An 18,264-nucleotide genomic window follows, 5' to 3' on the forward strand; every position below is an offset into this window, starting at 1 on the left:
GGAAAGCTGCTGCACTAGAAGGAGCAGGCTTGAATTTCTGTCTTGCAGACATGAGATCTGTTTTCCTGCCTCAACTGAACTTGAGAGATGTGCCAGCTAACCTAACACAAAGAAGCAAAGGAAGTTGGAAAGTGATGCCACCTGAGGCCACGGGTGATCAAAAACAAAAACAAAAAACAACAATCATAACCAGTGGGAAAACACAGAACTTCTCACCTTGACTCCACCCAGCGTTGGGGGCTGACCTACAGTGATGGCCAAGATGTGCTACTGCAAGCACTCTCCTTCCACAGAAGCCTTCCAGGCTGCTCTTCGCTTGCTGCCAGACTTAGGGCAGTGGCTGGCTGAGCAGAAGTTGGAAACTCCCATTCCCATGGCCAGGCTCTGGGCCCAGGCCTCAGCCTGCAGGGTCCCAGCCTACAGGGAGCAGGGGTGAGTTTCTGTGAGGGGGCTCAGGGCAGGCTGTGATGCCAGCCCCCATAGAGCCTTTCTTCCCTGTGAAGAGAGAGGCAGAGCCATTCTCGTTCCCTGGGCCCGGCCAGCCAGACAATGGCCACTCTGTTCACATATTTGCTGGCACCAGGCAGTTAACCCAGAAACCGCCCTGTGTCCTTCAGGGCAGGCATGTTTTAAAGGACTCCCTTCAACTTTGGCCTGACATTTTACAGGCTAAGAAGATAACATGTGTCTCCCCCAGTGCCTGGATTTCCCATGCTCTGTGACCATGGGGTCTTCCAGAGGGAAGACCCCCAGGAGAGTTTATAATCTTCTGAAGAATTCCCCCCCCCCAGGAACTCCAGAGAGGAGAGAAAACTACACCCACTCAGCAAAATGGGCTGGAGGCATGCACAGTTATTTCTCCCATCTCTACAACAGCTAAGCATCAGCCAGTGCTCCAGAAGACCAGAACAGGAACACACAATTAAAAGAGCCTTTATATATAATATATAATATATAATATATATAAGCTCTTATATATATATATATATATATATATAAAGTTACTTACTAAAATGAATAGAAACAAAGGGGGAAATTGAGGCACAAAGGCCAACAAAACCAGGTCAAAGCTTAGGCATAAATTTCCCTATCTACCTATTGAAGACAACATACAGCCTGGGAATGTGGTTTAGTGGTAGAGTGCTTACCTAGCATGCATGAAGCCCTGGTTAATTCCTCAGTACCACAGATAAAAAGCTGGAAGTGGTGCTGTGGCATTCAATTCCTTTTTAATCACCTTTATTAAAAGCGATCGACATGTATTGAGCTACTATATGCCAGACATAAGGTCCCAGCCATAGACAGAGTGAACTGTATTTGTGAACGCAACTCTGCAGCCAGAGGAGAGGAACAACACAGAAGTAATGTATAACATGTATGACGATAGCATGTCAGGGGTTGGTAAATGCTGAGTGAAAAATAAAATGGTACCCCTGGTACAGAAAGTCACCCAAGGACAGAGGACAGGTGTGATCGCTTAGCAGTGACACTTGAGCAGCAGCTGGAGAGGGAGGAAGTGAGCCCCGGATGTGTGGGAGAGAATGGTTGTTCAGTGAACAGAGGCCATGTGGCCTGGGGGAAGTAGGGGCATGGTGGCTATGAGGGAGATTCCCAAAGGGTCAGTGTGGCTGAAGTGCAGGGAGGGAAAGGCGTTTACATCTTCTGAGGCTGAGCTGTGTGGGTGGAGAAAGGTTAGAGGAGATGGGAGCCACAGCATGGAGCAGAGGCCATGGACCTCTGCAGATCGCTCTCAATGCGGTGTGGAAATAGACTGGGAGTGGTTCAGTTAGCTTACCTGGCCACAGCAATATACCACAGGCTGCATGGCTTTCACAGGCTTAGAAGTGAGAATATACTTCTGCAGGGGACAAATCTGAGACCAGGCTGCTTGCCGGTTTGGTTATTCTGAAACGTCTCTCTGTTTGTTTGTTTGTTGTGATTGTCTGTTTCTATGGTGCTAGGGATCAGACTTGGGCTTTGAGCATGCTAGACAAGTGCTGTACCGCTGAGCTGCCCCTCTCCGTGGTTTCTGGTGATCACTTTCTCATCTGTCCCCACAGGGTCTTTCCTCGTGTCTCTGTATGAGTTCCCTTCTTTTATAAAGATGCCAGTCAGATTGCTTTAAGGCTCTAATTATATTGCTTTAGCCTATTTTTTTTTCTTTGTTGTTGTTTTACTGCTCTGAAGTCTCAACTCAGGGCCTTGTGCTTTCTACTAGAGCTCAGTAGCTCTCCTGTTTGAGTCACACTTCCCGCCCTTTTTTGCTTTTAGTTACTTTTTTCTTACATTTTTGCCCAGGCCTGTTTTCAGATTGCATTCTTCCTACCTACAGCTTCCTATCTAGCTGGATTACAGAGATGAATCACCGTGCCTGGCTTGTTTGTTGAGACAGGAATCTCAAATAACTTTTGGCCTAAGCTTGTTTCCAATCATGATTACCCCAGTCTCTACCTCCCAAGTATCCGGGATTATTGGTGTGAGCCATTCATGACTTCTTTAAAGCTCACCCCCCCCAAATATAGTCACAATTCTATGATACTAGAGATTGGAATTTTAACAAATTATTTTTCCCCCTTGGGAGAATTGGAGTTTGAACTTAGAGCTTCACATCTGCTTGTCAGGCACTCTGCTGCTGAGCCACACCTCCAGCTTTTCATTTTTTTGAGGTAGAGTCTCATTTCCTGCTCAGCACACATTAGGGTCAGAAGGCTTATGCTTCTCTTTATAGCTGGATGACAGGCTTGTACAACCATATCTAGCTTCTTCTGTTGAGGTGGATGGAATCATGTGCAATTTTCTGCCTAGGCTGACCTGGAACTTGAGTCTCCCTGATCTCAGCATCTTTTGTAGCTTGGGATAACAAGCTATGGGTTGAGATGGAGCCTCATGAACTTTTCTGCTCAGGCTCACATTGAATCATTATCGTCCTATCCTCAGCATCCCAAGTCAGTAGTATTACAGGAGTGAACCAGTAGAGTCGGCTCAACATAGGCATTTTAAGAAACATAGTTGAGTCAACAACAAGACAGTGGTAGAAGCAGGGAGATTGGTTAGGAGGTGAATGCCATAATCCAGGCAAGAGGCTATGGTGGCTCCTATCTGGGTGATAGATGTGAATGTGTGGGGTGGTCAGACTTGTGAATATCTTACATGAAGGACTGACATGCTGGTGGATTGGATGTAGTCCACAGAGAAAGTCAAGGATGCCTGCAATGGTTTTTGGCCTATATCACTGGAGGCATGAAGCTGACATTTATTGGGATGGGAACCTATAGGAGGAGGAGATTCAGTCAGGCGGGGGAGGCAGAGCTCAAGGAGTTCAGCTTCTGATATGGTAAAGTTTTGATGCCTCTTCAGCATGCAAAATGGAATTTTCAAGTAGCCAGTTGGCTTGCCCATGTGGAATTGAGGGGAGCAGGCATGGTGTGCCCACATAGAAATGTCTTTTCTCATGCCTGTGATTTATTTCTTTTACATAAAATTTTATGAAGACATAATTCTGATAGCCTCGATTTCCCTTATAAAGTATATCTATGAGGTTGTGCTGTAATCACCACTATCTGATTTCAGAAAGCTTCCATCACCCCAAGAGACATCTTACACCAACTGCAGTTACTCCCCAGATTTTTCGCCCTGATTCCCCTGCTGTCAGCCTACTTTCCCTCTGTATTCATTGCCTCTTGTGACCATTTCATAAAAGTGGGATGAGATCGTGCATGGCCTTTTGTTTCTGGCTTCTTTCACTGAGAATTCTATGAGTAAGCAACAGTACTTCATTCCTTTTTGGAGATAGAGTTTCACGATCCTTCTGCCTCAGCCTCCCAAGTGCTCATATAACAGGTATGTGCCATTTTTTTGGAGTACTTGATTCATTTTCATGGCTGAACAATATTTCATTTTATGAATGAACCATCTTTGTGTATCTATTCATTAGTCAATAGACCTTTGGGTTACTTCCACTTAGGGTTATTATGAGTAACGCTGTGTTGATTATCCATGTACAAGTTTTTATGTGAACACAGGTTTTCAGTTCTCTTGGATATATTTAGGAGTGGAACGCTGGGTCATAGGGTAAGTCTGTGTCTCACATTTTCAGGAACTTCCAAACTGTTTTCTAAAACAGATGTGGCATTTTACATTCTCACCAGCAGTGGATGAGAGTTTCAGTTTGACCAGATACTCAGGCAGCATCGCCCTTATCTATCTCGTGTTATAGCCTTGCCGGGGAGTGGGAACTGTACCACAGGGTGGTTTTGATTTTCACATCCTGGATGGCTAATGAAGGTGAACATTTTCACATGCATATCCAGCCACTTGCATATCTACTTGGGAGAACAGCATCTGTTCAACTTCTTTGACTGCTTGTTATTTGTCTTTTTATTGTTAAGTTGATGAGTTCTTTGTAGACTCTGGATATAAGTCCCTTATTGACATCTGAGTCACAAATGCTTTCTCCTATTCTGTGGATTTATCTTTTGTTTTTCAGTTGTGTCTGTGAAGCACACCTTCTCATTTGGGTGACTTGCCATGTAAACTTCAGAGTCATCAGCAAATCAGTGCTATTTTAAGCTACAAGACTCTCTGTAAGAGCTACAGGAAGTAAAGACTATGGAAGTGCCTGTAGACTAAACCTATTGCTCATCACTCAGAACTCCAAGATGTGGGAAGATAACACTCACAGAGTCTGTGAAGTGCTGTTCTTTCTTTTTCTTTTCTCTCTGTTTTGGACTACTGCGTGTGTGTGTGTGTGTGTGTGTGTGTGTGTGTGTGTGTGTGTGTGTGTGTGTGTGTGATTCCCAGGGCTTGAACTCAGGGCCTGGGCACTGTCTCTGAGCTTCTATTTCTTCAGGCTAGCATACTATCACTTCAGCCACAGCAACATGTTCAGCATTTTTGTGGGTACTTTATTGGAGATAAAAGTCCCATAGACTTTATGCTCTGGCTGGCTTCAAACTGTGGTCCTTAAATCCTCAGCCTCCTGAGAAGTTAGGATTACAGGCATGAACCACTAGTGCCTGGCTGGAGTGTGTATCCATTTGAAGAGAACCAATAAAAAGTTCTCATTCTCCTCCCCTCCCCTCCCTTCCTCAGCCCTTCCCTATCCTCTCTCCTCCTCCTCCTCCTCCTCCTCCTCCTCCTCCTCCTCCTCCTCCTCCTCCTCCTCCTCCTCCTCCTCCTCCTCCTCCTCCTCCTCCTCCTCCTCCTCCTCCTCCTCCTTTTCTTCTTCTGTTGGTTGTGAGGCTTGATCTAAGGGCCTGGGTGCTGTCCCTGAGCTCTTCAGCTCAAGGCAAGCACTCTACCACTTGAGCCACAGCGCCACTTCTGGTTTTCTGGTGGTTTATTGGAGATAAGAGTCTCATGGACCTTCCTGCCCGAGCTGGCTTTGAACCACTACCACCCTCAAATCTTAGCCTCCTGAGTAGCTAGGATTACAGGCATGAGTGATCGGTGCCTAGCACTTCTTTTTCTTTCTTTTTCTTTTTGTGCCAGTAGTGAGGCTTGAGTCTGGCTGCTGTCCCTTAGCTTTACACTCAAGGATAGCACTTTACCACTTGATCCATAGCTCCACTACTGGCTTTAAAAAAAAGTGTGTGTGTGTGTGTGTGTGTGTGTGTGTGTGTGTGTGCACACGTGCACATGTGTACAGTTGTGCCACTCCTGGGGCTTGAACTCAGGGCCTGGGCACTGTCCCTGAGGGTCTTTTGCTTTAGGCTAGCATACTATCACTTGAGCCACAGCTCTACTTTCAGCATTTTGGGGGGTACTTTATTGGAGATAAAAGTCCCATAGACTATAAGCCTCAGCTGGCTTCAAACTTTGATCCTTAAATCTCAGCCTCCTGAGTAGTTAGGATTACAGGCATGAGCCACTGGTGCCTGGCTGGAGTGCATATCCTTTTGCAGAGAACCAACCAAAAATTCAAAGTTCTCATTCATGTCTACTTTCCCCTTCCCTTCCCTGCCCTCTCCTTCCCTCCTTCCTTCCTGTCTTTTTTTTTCTTTTTCTGCCAGTACTGGGGCTTGAACTCAGGGTCTGGGTGCTGTCCCCTAGCTTTTTTGCTCAAGGCTTTTTTGCTCTCTGAACCATAGCTCTATTTGATCCATAGCTCCACGTCTGGCTTTTTAAAAAGTAAGTGTGTGTGTGTGTGTGTGTGTGTGTGTGTGTGTGTGTGTGTGTGTGTGTGTGTGTGTGTGTGTGTGTGTGTGTATTTAGAGTTAAGAGTTACCAACTTTTCTGCCCAGGCTAGCTTTGAATCAGGATCCTTAGATCTCAGCCTCCTGAGTAGCTAGGATTAGAGGTGTGAACCACCAGTGCCTAGTGTGTTCATTTCATTTCTGTCCTTCATGGCCATGCATATTCCAGAAGCATTGAAGAAGGCTACAGGGTCCATTCAGATCCTTCAAGGAAGCAGGTGACAAGATGGTGTTGGAAGCACCAGAGATTTATTGGCTGTAACAGGAAAGACAAACAGGAAGAGAGGGATGTGGGAGTAGCTAGAGAGAGCCGCAAACTGCTTTGGGGGCTATGGTGCTTGTGAAAAGAGAGGGAAATGGAGGGAGGACTGGGTAGGAAGAGATCCCAGCTAAGTGCAGCTCTGGGAACCTATTGCATCTGGTAGAGCCGGTAAGCACAGCGCTTACCCATAAAGCTTGTCAGATGGCCTGGTTCCAGTTCTGCCATGCCCTGTCATTGGCTCCAAAGCATCTTGGGGATAGCATGGACTCACTATGAGGAGTCGTGAACATGCTGCAGATGGAGATGAGCAGCTAATGGCAGACCTTCTAGAAGATTCTTTCTGGAAGAGATGCCTGAGTTGTGGATCCCCACAGCTTCAACAACCAATCTACTTGCCCACAACTTGGCCTGTTTGTACATATTCAGGAAGAAGCTCTTCCAGAGTTTCCATGAGTTTCTCTGGTTGGGGGTGAGTGCCAAAAGGAAGTTAGAACCCGCAGACAACAGCCCCCAGGGCTGAATAGCTTTCAGGGTACCCATGGTGACATATCCCTCCCCTCCTTATTGTACATTCCAATCACCTCCCCCCACCTCTTCCCTACCCTTTGGTTGTAACCATTACAGATCTTCATAGCTTGCTTGCCTGGTGATGAGACTCAAACCCTATTTTTGCGAGATCAGAGCCTTAATCTTCCATGTGGGGGTTACTTCACCTGAACACATGGCACTAGGGGTCCACAGGCACCTCCACACTTCCATGTGTACAAGCAACCCCAGCTGGTCAACGTCTATTACCTCTTCCAAGATGGTGACACCTTGTCTACTGAGCCTTAGGCACAGAGTTCCTGGCAGCAGCCACGGCTTGTCATTTAGTGGAGCCCTTCCTGTCAATGGACAAGAGTATACCCTGTTTGAGAACCTTGACTTCCCACTTTGTAGAACCCAGAGTTGTGGGGTGAGAAAACACAAAGTTCCTCAGTGGGTCACTAGGAACAGTTGTAAATGAAATCATTCCTGCATTATTCCACAGCTTTCTGACCAGTGTATCCATTCTATTAGGGATGACATAGGAGATCTTTGATTTGGTGCTTAAAATGGATCCTGATATATGGCATCCATTCTTCAGCTGTGTCTCTCTAGAAAGGCCAGTCCCAAACCCTGAGGCTCGCTACCTCTCTCTGGAGCTTTTGTCTGATGCAGGCAGCATGTCCCATGTTAATGGACTCACACCTGCAGTACCTTTACTGTAAAAGGTCCCCATGCCAGATGTGATGTTGAATAGAATGGTTGTTCTATAAATACCTGGAAAATGTTCCTGGTTTCAGCCACCATAGACCAGGTGGAATAAACAGCAGTGGATCTTATGGTTCTGAAGTCTAGAAGTCCAAGAACAAAGGGATCAGGAAAGTTGGTTTCTTTTCAGGACCAAGAAGGACGAATCTCTTCTAGGCTCACTCCTTGGCTTGGAGACAACTGTCATCTCCCATGTCTTCCCATTGTCTTCCCTATGTTTGTGTCTATATCCAGATCACCTTGTCTTTGTGTGGATGCTAATCAAATTGGATTTCAGCCTACCCTGATGATCTCCTTTAAATGTAATTGCCTTTTTAAAGAATCTGTCCCCAAATGCAGTCCAATCCTGAGGTATGGGGGTTTGGACTTACTTCAGCATTTGAATTTGTTAATGAGGATGAGAGGGGACATGGTTCAAACCATAGTACTGCTTTAGGGCTGGTCTTTATTGCTTTCCAGTTGAATGTTCAGAGGTAGCAATAGTTGACCGGCCATGGACCATGGAGACTCATGCTGTCTGGAAACTATATTGGTTCTGCACAAGGAAGCCTTTTTCTGGATCTGTTGATGTGATCTTGTGTTACTGTTTTCCTTTTATTTATGTGCTGTATTACATTTTTCCTTTATTTATGTACTGTATTAAATTTTTGGTTGAAACTAACTTGATCATGGCAATATGATTTATTTAATGCATTGCTGAATTTTCTATGCAAGTGTTTTATTAAGAATTTTTGCATTTATTTACCATAGCTAAGATATGGAACCAACCCAGATGCCCCTCAGTAGATGAATGGATCAAGAAAATGTGGTATATATACACAATGGAATTCTATGCCTCCATCAGAAAGAATGGCATTGCCCCATTTGTTAGGAAATGGAAAAACTTGGAAAAAATTATATTAAGTGAAGTAAGCCAGGCCCAAAGAAACATAGGTCCCATGGTTTCCCTTATTTGCAATATCTAGTATATGTATGAGTCAAGCGGAAAAGGTCAGATAATGTGATGTCAGGAAAATGAACCGTTAGATGTGTATTTTAAGGTTTTTTCTTTCATGCATGTGTTTCTAACGCATTTATAAGATTATCTCTTTGTTGCTTTGTATGTCCCTCCCCCACAGTATAACCCCTGCTTTCACTATATTTGATGTCAGTATAACTTGTGGAGGAGATGGGGAAAAACCAGTTGTTTAAGGATACAGGCGGAGCCGGGCGCTGGTGGCTCACGCCTGTAATCCTAGCTACTCAGGAGGCTGAGATCTGAGGATCGCGGTTCAAAGCCAGCCCGGGCAGGAGAGACTGTGAGACTCCTATCTCCAATAAACCACCAGAAAACCGGAAGTGGCGCTGTAGCTCAAGTGGTAGAGCGCTCGCCTTGAGCTGAAGAGCTGAGGGATAGCGCCCAGGCCCCGGAGTTCAAGCCCCATGACCGACAAAAAAAAAAAAAACAAAAACAAAAAAAACAAAGGATACAGGCGGACCTGTTGCAACAATGAGAAGTACAAGTTGTCATGTCCAAAACGAGCTTTACAACGTCGGTTGGGGGGGGGGGGGAAGGGAGGGTAAGGAGAAGGATTGGGATTGGGGGGGAGGGGGGAGGCTGGGAAGGGATGTGAAGGGTAAACCAAAGGAGGAGGCTGCAATGTTTGGTAAGAAATGTACGCATTATCCTGCCCATGTAATTGTAACCCCTCTGTACAGTATGTTCACAAATAAAATTAAATTAAATTTTAAAAAAAGAATTTTTGCATGTATGTTAACTAAGGAAATTGGCCTATCATTTTCTTTTTTTGTAATGTCTTTATCTGGTTTTGGTGTCAGGGTAATAATGGCTCATAGCATGAGTCTGGCAGTGTTCTGTTCCTTTCTATTTTATGGAATAGTTTGGAGAACATTGGTGTTCTTTTTTAAGGGTCTGGTAGAATTCAGCCCTGAATCTGTTGGGATATTTTTATTACAGCTTCAACTTCATTTCTTATTATAGATATGTTTAGATGGCTTATATCCTCATGGTTCAATTTTGGTAGGTTAAATGTGGCTAGAAATTTATCTTTTCCCTCTAGATTTTCCAGGTTATTATAATGTAACTTTAAAAAATGTACTCCTTGAAGATTTTTTGTTTTTTATTGATTCATTAATTCATCAATTTCTCCCTTTATCTATTTCTTCATACTTATTGGTTTTGAGTTTAGCTTGCTTTTGTTTCTTTCAAAGCTTGAGGTACTTTGTTAGGTTGTTTATATGTGGTTACTCTTATTTTATTAATGTAGGCACTTGCAGCTATGAACTTTCCTCTTAGTACTGCTTTTTCTGTGTCTGAAAGGTTCTGGTGAGTTGCATTTTTATTTTCATTTGATTCTCAGAATTTTACCCTCCCCTTTTACATCTGTAATGACCCACTGATCATTTATACTTGAATCATTCAAGTGTCTCTATGTGTTTGAATATTTTCTATAGTTTTCTTTTTATTGGTTTCTAGTTTTATTCCATTTTGGTCTGAAAAAAGTACAGGAAATGATTTCAATTTTCTTGTATTTATTAAGATTTACCTGAGAAGAATGTCCATAGGTTGCTGAGAAAAATGTGTATTCTGCAGCTGTGGAGTGGAATATTCTGTAGATGTCTGCTAAGTCCATTTAGTCTATAATGTCATTTAATTTTGAAGTTTCCTGCTTGATTATTTTGGGGGGCTCTGGATGACTTTTCTTGGCAAAAGTAGAATATTAAGGTCAACCACTGTTATTGTGTGGGGATCTAGCTGTGTTTTTATGTCTAGTAGTGTTTGCTTCAAGAAATTGGGTGTGTATATGTTTTCAGTTATCTTCTCTTGTTAAATGGATAGCTCCCCTAAGCAATATGAAATGACCTTCTTATTCTCTTTTGACTAATTTTGGCTTAAAGTCTGCATTATCAGAGATGAGCACAGGTGTGCCTGCTTGCTTTCAGACTCTACTTCCTTGGAAAATCTGTTTCTACCCTTCTAGTCTAAGCCTGTACTTGCCTTTGCCAGTCAGGTATGTTTCTTGTGATCTATCTTGTTCTTTTTTTCCCTTTATTAGCATACATTGACTATACAAGGGGGGTTCACTGTGACATTTCCACACATGTGTATAATGTATTCCATTTATTCTGTTCTCCTCCATTACTATCCTTTACTGACCCATCCTTTCTTCCTAATACAATTTCAATAAATTTTATTGTTCTACTTTAATATATGCCAACAATCTATTTCAGCCACATTCATTCTCTTTCATCCTTATTAGCACAGTCCCTTCCCACTAGTGTCCACCCCCCCCCCAACAGAGCCTGGTTCTCTTTCCCCTCCCCCATCCCATATTGATCAAAAGTTTTCAATGAGATTCTTTATGCTGTTTTCATATACAGTTGCAGTGTATCTCCAAATTATTCACCCTCTATCTTTCTTTTTCACGTTCTCTTTCTGACTCATATTCTCTTTATCCATATGCATAATTAGTATAAAGGTATGCTTTCATTTGTTCATGTCTGTGAATATGTACATCACTTAGATCTATCTTCCACATATGAGCAAAGCATACAATATCTTGTTTTTTGAGTTTTACTTCCTTATTGCCATTTTCATTTCCAGAATTTCCATTTTATTTTTGTTTCAGAATTTCTCTATTTTTATTGAATTCTGTTTATGTTCTGCATCATCTTATTTTATTCAGCTCTTTGAATTTTCTTGAAATCCATCTAGGCATTTATTTGTGTCTTCCTTAGCTTCACTGATCTTATAGCTAATTTTAAAAATATATATTCTTTGGGATTTCATCCATATCACTAATGTATAGTTATGGAGTACATGGGAGGAGTTCATTACCTTATTTTTTTATATTTTTTATGTTTCTGCTTTGAATTGCACTTCTGAGGCAGAATCATTGGTTGGAAGTTTTAATCACTTGTAGCTTTCAGTTGAAGGATTCTCAATGTTCAGGCAGGACAGTGAAGTGGCCAGATGTGGTGCTATTTATCACCATTGGATTAGGGGAAGTGTAGCTTAGTAAGCAAGCCTGCTTAGGGCATTAGACTTGATCCCTAGCACTGCTCAGAACAAGTAAACCTAGTTGGAATCTTTTGTTCTATGGTTCTGGGGTGTTGGCACCATAGAATGGTGCTTTCCCCAACCTTTGCTATATAGGGAGCCACTTCTGACTGCACAGAGCCAGTGGGCCAGGCGGGTTCCCAATTTTGGTTGCCAGAAGCGGTAGGCATCCAAGATGAGGATAACCACTGAGTACATCGGCATGTGGGAAGCAAACAGAGCACTAAGTTTTGCACTAGCAGAGGGGGAGAACGGAGGAAACTAGGACCTCTTCCTGTTGGTTCTAGTACTTACAGATTATATAGCAGCTCATCTCTCCTCATCTCCAGATGTGAGAAGAGTGTAGAAGTCTGGTGATTCAGAGGGTCTGGATTTGGGCCTTCAGTCCTCTCTAGCAGCACACACCCACCAGATGTAGTTTCCAGAAGTAGCTTTCAGGTTCTTCCCAACAGGTCCCCTCCCCGAGGGGAAGAGGAGGCTATGGAAGTCCTGTTACTCAGTAGGCCTTGGTTTAGGGTTCTAAGTCTCACCTGGTAACCAACACATATATCCAGGAGGCAGGTCCTAGAAGCTGAATTCTATACTACAGGTGTGGTACCCAAACACCATGACCCTCTGGAGATGATAGAGCCTGTGCCCACTAACTATTTGCTTCTGGGGCTTCTGACATTTTTTTCTTGTACTGAGGCCTGAACTTAAGGCCTTGAGCTCTTACTCTGCTTCATCGCTCTTGGGTGGTTCTCTACCACTAGAGCTGTTCCTTGAATCCAGAGAGAGAGAGAGAAAGAGAGACAGAGAGAGAGAGAGACAGACAGAGACACACATAGAGAGAGACAGAAAGATCTATCACAGATAAGTAAATAGTGTGTGTGTGTGTGTGTGTGTGTGCATGCATGCTTGTGCATGCATGTATACATGCATGTGTGCCAGTACTGGAGCTTGAACTCATGACCTAAGCATTGTCCTTTAGCTTTGTTGCTTAAGGCTTTCTTTCTTTTTTTTTTTTAAATTGTATTTTATTTTATTTGAGAACATACTGTACAGAGGGGCTACAATTACATGGGCAGGATAATGCATACATTTCTTACCAAGCATTGCAGCCTCCTCCTTTGTTTACTTAAGGCTTGCTTTCTACCACTTGTACTCAAGTACTGCTTGAGTCATAGTAATACTTCCAGATTTTTCTGAATACTTTATTGGAGAGAAGAGTCTCATGGATTTTTCTGCCTGGGCTGGCTTCAAACCATAATCCTCAGATCTCAGATTATAAGCCTGAGCCACCGGGTCCCAGAATAGAAGTATATGTTTTATGATGGGTTCTTTGGTTTTTCCTGTCTTAATTATTACCTGATTTTTTCAAAGCCATACTGTTAACTGGCTTATTATTTACTATTTATGATGGTGAATTGTGTGTCAACTTGCCTGAGCTAAGGGAGGCACAGAATGCTGTTGAAATTTTGTTTCTCTGTATGTCTGTGAGGGTGTTTACATTTGTGTAAGTAGACTGAGGAAAGCAGATTACCCTCCCCACTGTGGATGGACTTCTTCCAATGTGTTGAAAGCCCTATATTTGCTTTCCAACACTGATAGAAACACAGTGTGAAAAGCAGAAAGGAAGAGAACCAAGGCCTTTAAGACATGCCCCTAGTGACCCACTTTCTCTAAATGGGTCCCCTCTCCTAAGGTTTTCATCATTTCTCCCTAGGGCCGGGGACCATGTCTTTAACACTTACAAAACTTCACTGAGCCTTTGGGGAAAAATTCAGATCCAAACTAGAACAGGCCCAGCTAGAACAAAAATGCAGAAAAAGATTATTTTTTAATGGTTGTTTTTTTTTTCCCTTCTTGTTCTGGAGTAAGACATCAGAGTTTTCCTAATGCAAGATTTACATTAACATCACCTCTCCCCATCCCCAACTCACATCTTCAGCAGTAGACTAGACCACTTAGTCATCTAGCTTCCAGGCCTTTGGCTTGAGTTTGTCTAAGTCCTCCAGATAGCAAGACTTTCTGCTTTCCAGGATCATGTGACCAATTCCCATAAGCCTCTTCTTCATATTCTATTCTCTTCATATTCTATTAGTTCTGGTTTTCTAGAGAGCACTTAGAATGCACCCTTCTATCTTTCTTTATCTCCTTGTAAGATTTGGCTGACTCCTGCCTCTGTCTCGGCTTCTGTGGTACTTCCTCATCATACCCTCTGCTGATACATAGTGAGGAAGGGCATCACAGGCTAAATAAAGATAGCTACCTCTTGGGGCTGGGAAGGTGGCTCAGTGGTAGAGCGCTTGCCTTGCATGCATGAGGCCCTGGGTTCAATTCCTCAGCACTACATAAGCAGAAAGAAAAAGCTGGAAGTGGCTCTGTGGCTCAAGTGGTAGAGCGCTAGCCTTGAGCTGAAGAGCTGAGGGACAGCACCCTAGGCCCAGAGTTCAGGCAGTGGCTCTGTGGCTTAAGTGGTAGAGCGCTAGCTTTGAGCTGAAGAGCTGAGGGACAGCGCCCCAGACCCAGAGTTCAGGCCCCAGGACCGGACCAAAAAAAAAAAAAAAAAAAAGCTAGCTACCTCTTATGGTAATCATACATTGCTTAAGCCCCTACCATGTGTCAAGCACCAAGCTGAAAGTTTTGTCTTACTTATTTTTCATGGAAATTTCATGAAATAAGTATGTCTGTTGTTTTTTTTTCTCCCCAGTATGGAAATGGAATTGAATTTAGGAATTTTACACTAGCTAGACAAATGTTCTAACACTTAACTATACTCCTAATCCTTTTGTATTTTAGTTTTTCTTTTCTTTTTTTATTTTACAGCTCCTCATGCTGTCTAGTCTGGCCTTGACCTTGTCCTCCTACTTCGTCTTCATAAGTGAACCACTGTAACCAGATTGTATGATAGGAGCATCTCCTTAACTTTCGTTGGGACTGGACTTGAACCAACATCCTCCTGTCTCCACCTTACAAGTAGTTAAGACTACAGGTATGCACTGCCACACCTGTCTTCTATAGTGCTATTTCACAATATAAATTAAACCAAGTCTCTTGTTAGAGTGAATGGCAGAGCCAGCACAGGATGCATCATGCCCCCTTGAGTCCACAGTGTGTTTCTGATTAATCACCTCGCCCCTTACTGTCTGGTTGTGTTTTCAGGCTTGGCTAACCCAGTGTGAAGACAGTAGAACATGAGCAGAGACTGCAGTTATATTCTGTGCATCTAAGAGAAGTAAACAACATGCACATTCAAGTCTGAATGAAATTGGCTCTCTAAGCAACCACTCAGGCATTTCCTGTCACAGGTCTGTGGCTCCTGAAGTTAAGACTAGGCCTTAATTGAATGTGATGTCATTGTCAGTCCAGATTAGTGCTTACAGATGTGGAAGGTCCCTGGAGACTGTAGGACAGTTGGATGCAGCCCAGGACTTGGAGTAGCACTGCAACTCAGTGCTACTCCAAGAATTCAGAGCCGTTGTCACTCCTATTCTTTAGTTGCCTGGCTGACCTTTGTTAATGAGGTCTATCTGACTAGTCTATCTGTCTCTTAACAGGATTAGGATGAACTGGAAAATGTGACTTCTGTACAGGAAGCTGAAAATCCAAAAAATTAGCCATCTGGATTTTCTATCTTCTTTCACAATAAGACAGACTCTCCAGACAGCATGTTTTGGGGGCAGCTTGGCAGCATTCTATAGCTCTTTGCTTCCTCTCCATCCTTCCTGCTCCGGGTGCTTCCGGAAGTGTGGTGAACTAAGTAGAGCTGGAGATGGGGGTGGAGGGGAGAGTCTAATGCCGTGGCTTTCTTGGTCTCCAGTAGTGACTCCTGGCAGGCTGCACAGTTATGCCCTCCTCTTTGCTTTGGCTCCTACTGCTGCAAAGGCCTCTTTCTGGCACCTGTTCTTTGTGATGCCTACACAGCAGCCCTCCACTGTGGAATATGTTCTGTGAAGGCTGGTGTTGCTTCTTGAGGCAGACAAGTTAGGAGAAGGTTAGTGCAAGCTCCCACTGTATACAGCATCGCTACATCTGGGCTTAGTAAGGTGCTTGTCGTGGGGTTCACACCTTCTCCATTTCCTACTTTCCTATTGGTGCCTAAAAAGAAGGCTGGGTACAGAATAGAAGGCTTGCCCGTATGTATAAGGCTCTGGTTCAATTCCCAGCAAGACACACACATACACACACACACAAACACACACACACACACACACACAAACACACACACACACACTCACAAAGTAGAAATGTTCATCGTGTTTCTGAAACTCCAGTCATTTCCCCATTCTTTTGTACACCCGGCATGCCATCTGTACAGTTATCTTATTCAGTGTACTGTATAACCAGTGATCACCTGTTATTAAAATTGATGTATTCTATAATCTATATAGTATCACCACCAACTAGAAGCCAGCATCTTAAACACTAAATAGAAGGGAACTTTAAGGCCTGGCTTGTTACTATAAAATTAGAAAAAAAAATAAGTATGAGTATGTATCATCTAAAATCTGCTCTGACCTTACTAGTTGACCTTGACTCATAAGGGCTGCAGTAAAGGCTTCTGTGCAATTCAGAACTTCCTGCTTGGTGTTGGGCTGGATTCCTGAAAGCTACACTGTGCATCTCTGGGCCTGTAGGCTTTCTTGGAAGCCACAATTGTAGCTCCTCTTTCTACCCTGTAGGCTTCCAGAGCATTAGCAAGCTTGAGAGTAGCTTCAACCAGTAAGTAATGGGCACTGGACCACAGTCCCAGCTCTGTCAGCCCTTTCCCTGGGTTCTCACACCTTCCAAATGAAGCATTGTCCACTTGCAGAGCAGTGGTCTGTGGCCACTGTTGCACTCACTGTCCAACTGTGCATGATGTGAGCTTTGAGCATTATGCACAGTCTGTACAAATTTATTGTGAGACGTGGGAATAAGTGCAATCACATTTTTGAAACAGATTTTATCCATGTGATGTTTTCCCACAGAAATAACAATTTGAAAATATGTCCCAGGATAACCACTTTTGAATTAAGTCCAATTTCCAATAGTAATGATTTTCCTATCCACATAAGTAAATCAGGCGAAAATTTTATTTGCATAATGTCTTCCAGGGACAAGCTTCAAGCTTGGGGAAGTTGCTTATTTGAATGAGGAATTAGTCAAGAATCATTATCACTCTAACAGTGACCCTAGTTAATTATTCAAAACCCCTAGCTTAGAGGATATGGAAACAACCTAGATGCCCCACCACAGATGAATGGATCCAAAAATTGTGGTATCTATACACAATGGAATATTATGCAGCCATTAGAAATGACAAAATAATGGCATTTGCAGGGAAATGGATGGAGCTAGAAGGAATCATGTTGAGCGAGGTAAGCCAAGAACGAAGAGACAAACAGTACATGGTCTCCCTGATAAGTGGATGATGAATCCAAAATGTTAGGTGATATGACAAAACTAACAGGACTTAAGAAACAAAGAACTCCCACTCATCTGGTTGAACCACTACTAAATATCCCCATGCTGCTGATCACATATATGGTATATAACATATGAGCACCGTTATATATTACAGACTGTGATAGACAATTTGCTCCAGGAAAGTTAGAATGAACTTGTGACTTTAAATGAGCATCATTATTCCACAATACTGTGAATTTCCGGAAATTAAGTAATCACTTAATCACGATCAAAAAAAAAAAAAAAAAAAAGAACCTTGGGGAAGGGAGGGAGGGAGGGGATGGTAGGGGGAAAACAATGGAGGGGGTAACAATGTTCAAGAGGAAGTGGAAGTGTACTCATTACCTCACTCATGTAACTGTAACCCTCTGTATAGTATCTCTACAATAAAAAAAATTTAAAAAAAAAAAAAAAATAAAATCAAAAAAAAAAAAAAAAAAAAAAAAAAAAAAAAAAAACCCTAGCTTAAATTTAAAAAAAAAAGAACCTCGGGGAAGGTAGGGAGGGAAGGGATGGTAGGGGGAAAAGAATTGAGGGGGTAACAATGCTCAATAGGAAGTATACTCATTACCTTGCTCATGTAACTGTAACCCTCCATATAGTATCTTTACAATAAAAATAAAATAAAATAAAATAAACCCTAGTTTATCTTTTATCTTAGGTCATCAATATTAAAAAAAAACCAATACCTTTAACTGGTTAAATGTAGTGGCATAAAATATACATGTGATCCCAGCTACCTGGAAGGAAGAGATTGAGAATATTATAGTTCAAGTCCAGAAAGTTAGTGAACCCCATATCTATCAATAATCTGGATATGGAGGTACATGCTTGTCATCTCAGCTACACAGGAGTCCATAGATAGGAGAATTGTTGATTGGAGGCTATTCATTGGCAAAAAAGCATGAGATCCTGTTAAAAACATAAACAAAAACAAAACAACAGTGTAGGGAGGCTGGAGATTGTAGCCCAAGAGACAGTAGGGTTTGTGTGTATGTGTGTGTGTGTGTGTGTGTGTGTGTGTG

Source organism: Dipodomys merriami, unplaced genomic scaffold (assembly GCF_024711535.1).
Source record: "Dipodomys merriami isolate MVZ:Mamm:240054 unplaced genomic scaffold, mDipMer1.0.p SCAF_27, whole genome shotgun sequence".
NCBI classification, from domain to species: domain Eukaryota; kingdom Metazoa; phylum Chordata; class Mammalia; order Rodentia; family Heteromyidae; genus Dipodomys; species Dipodomys merriami.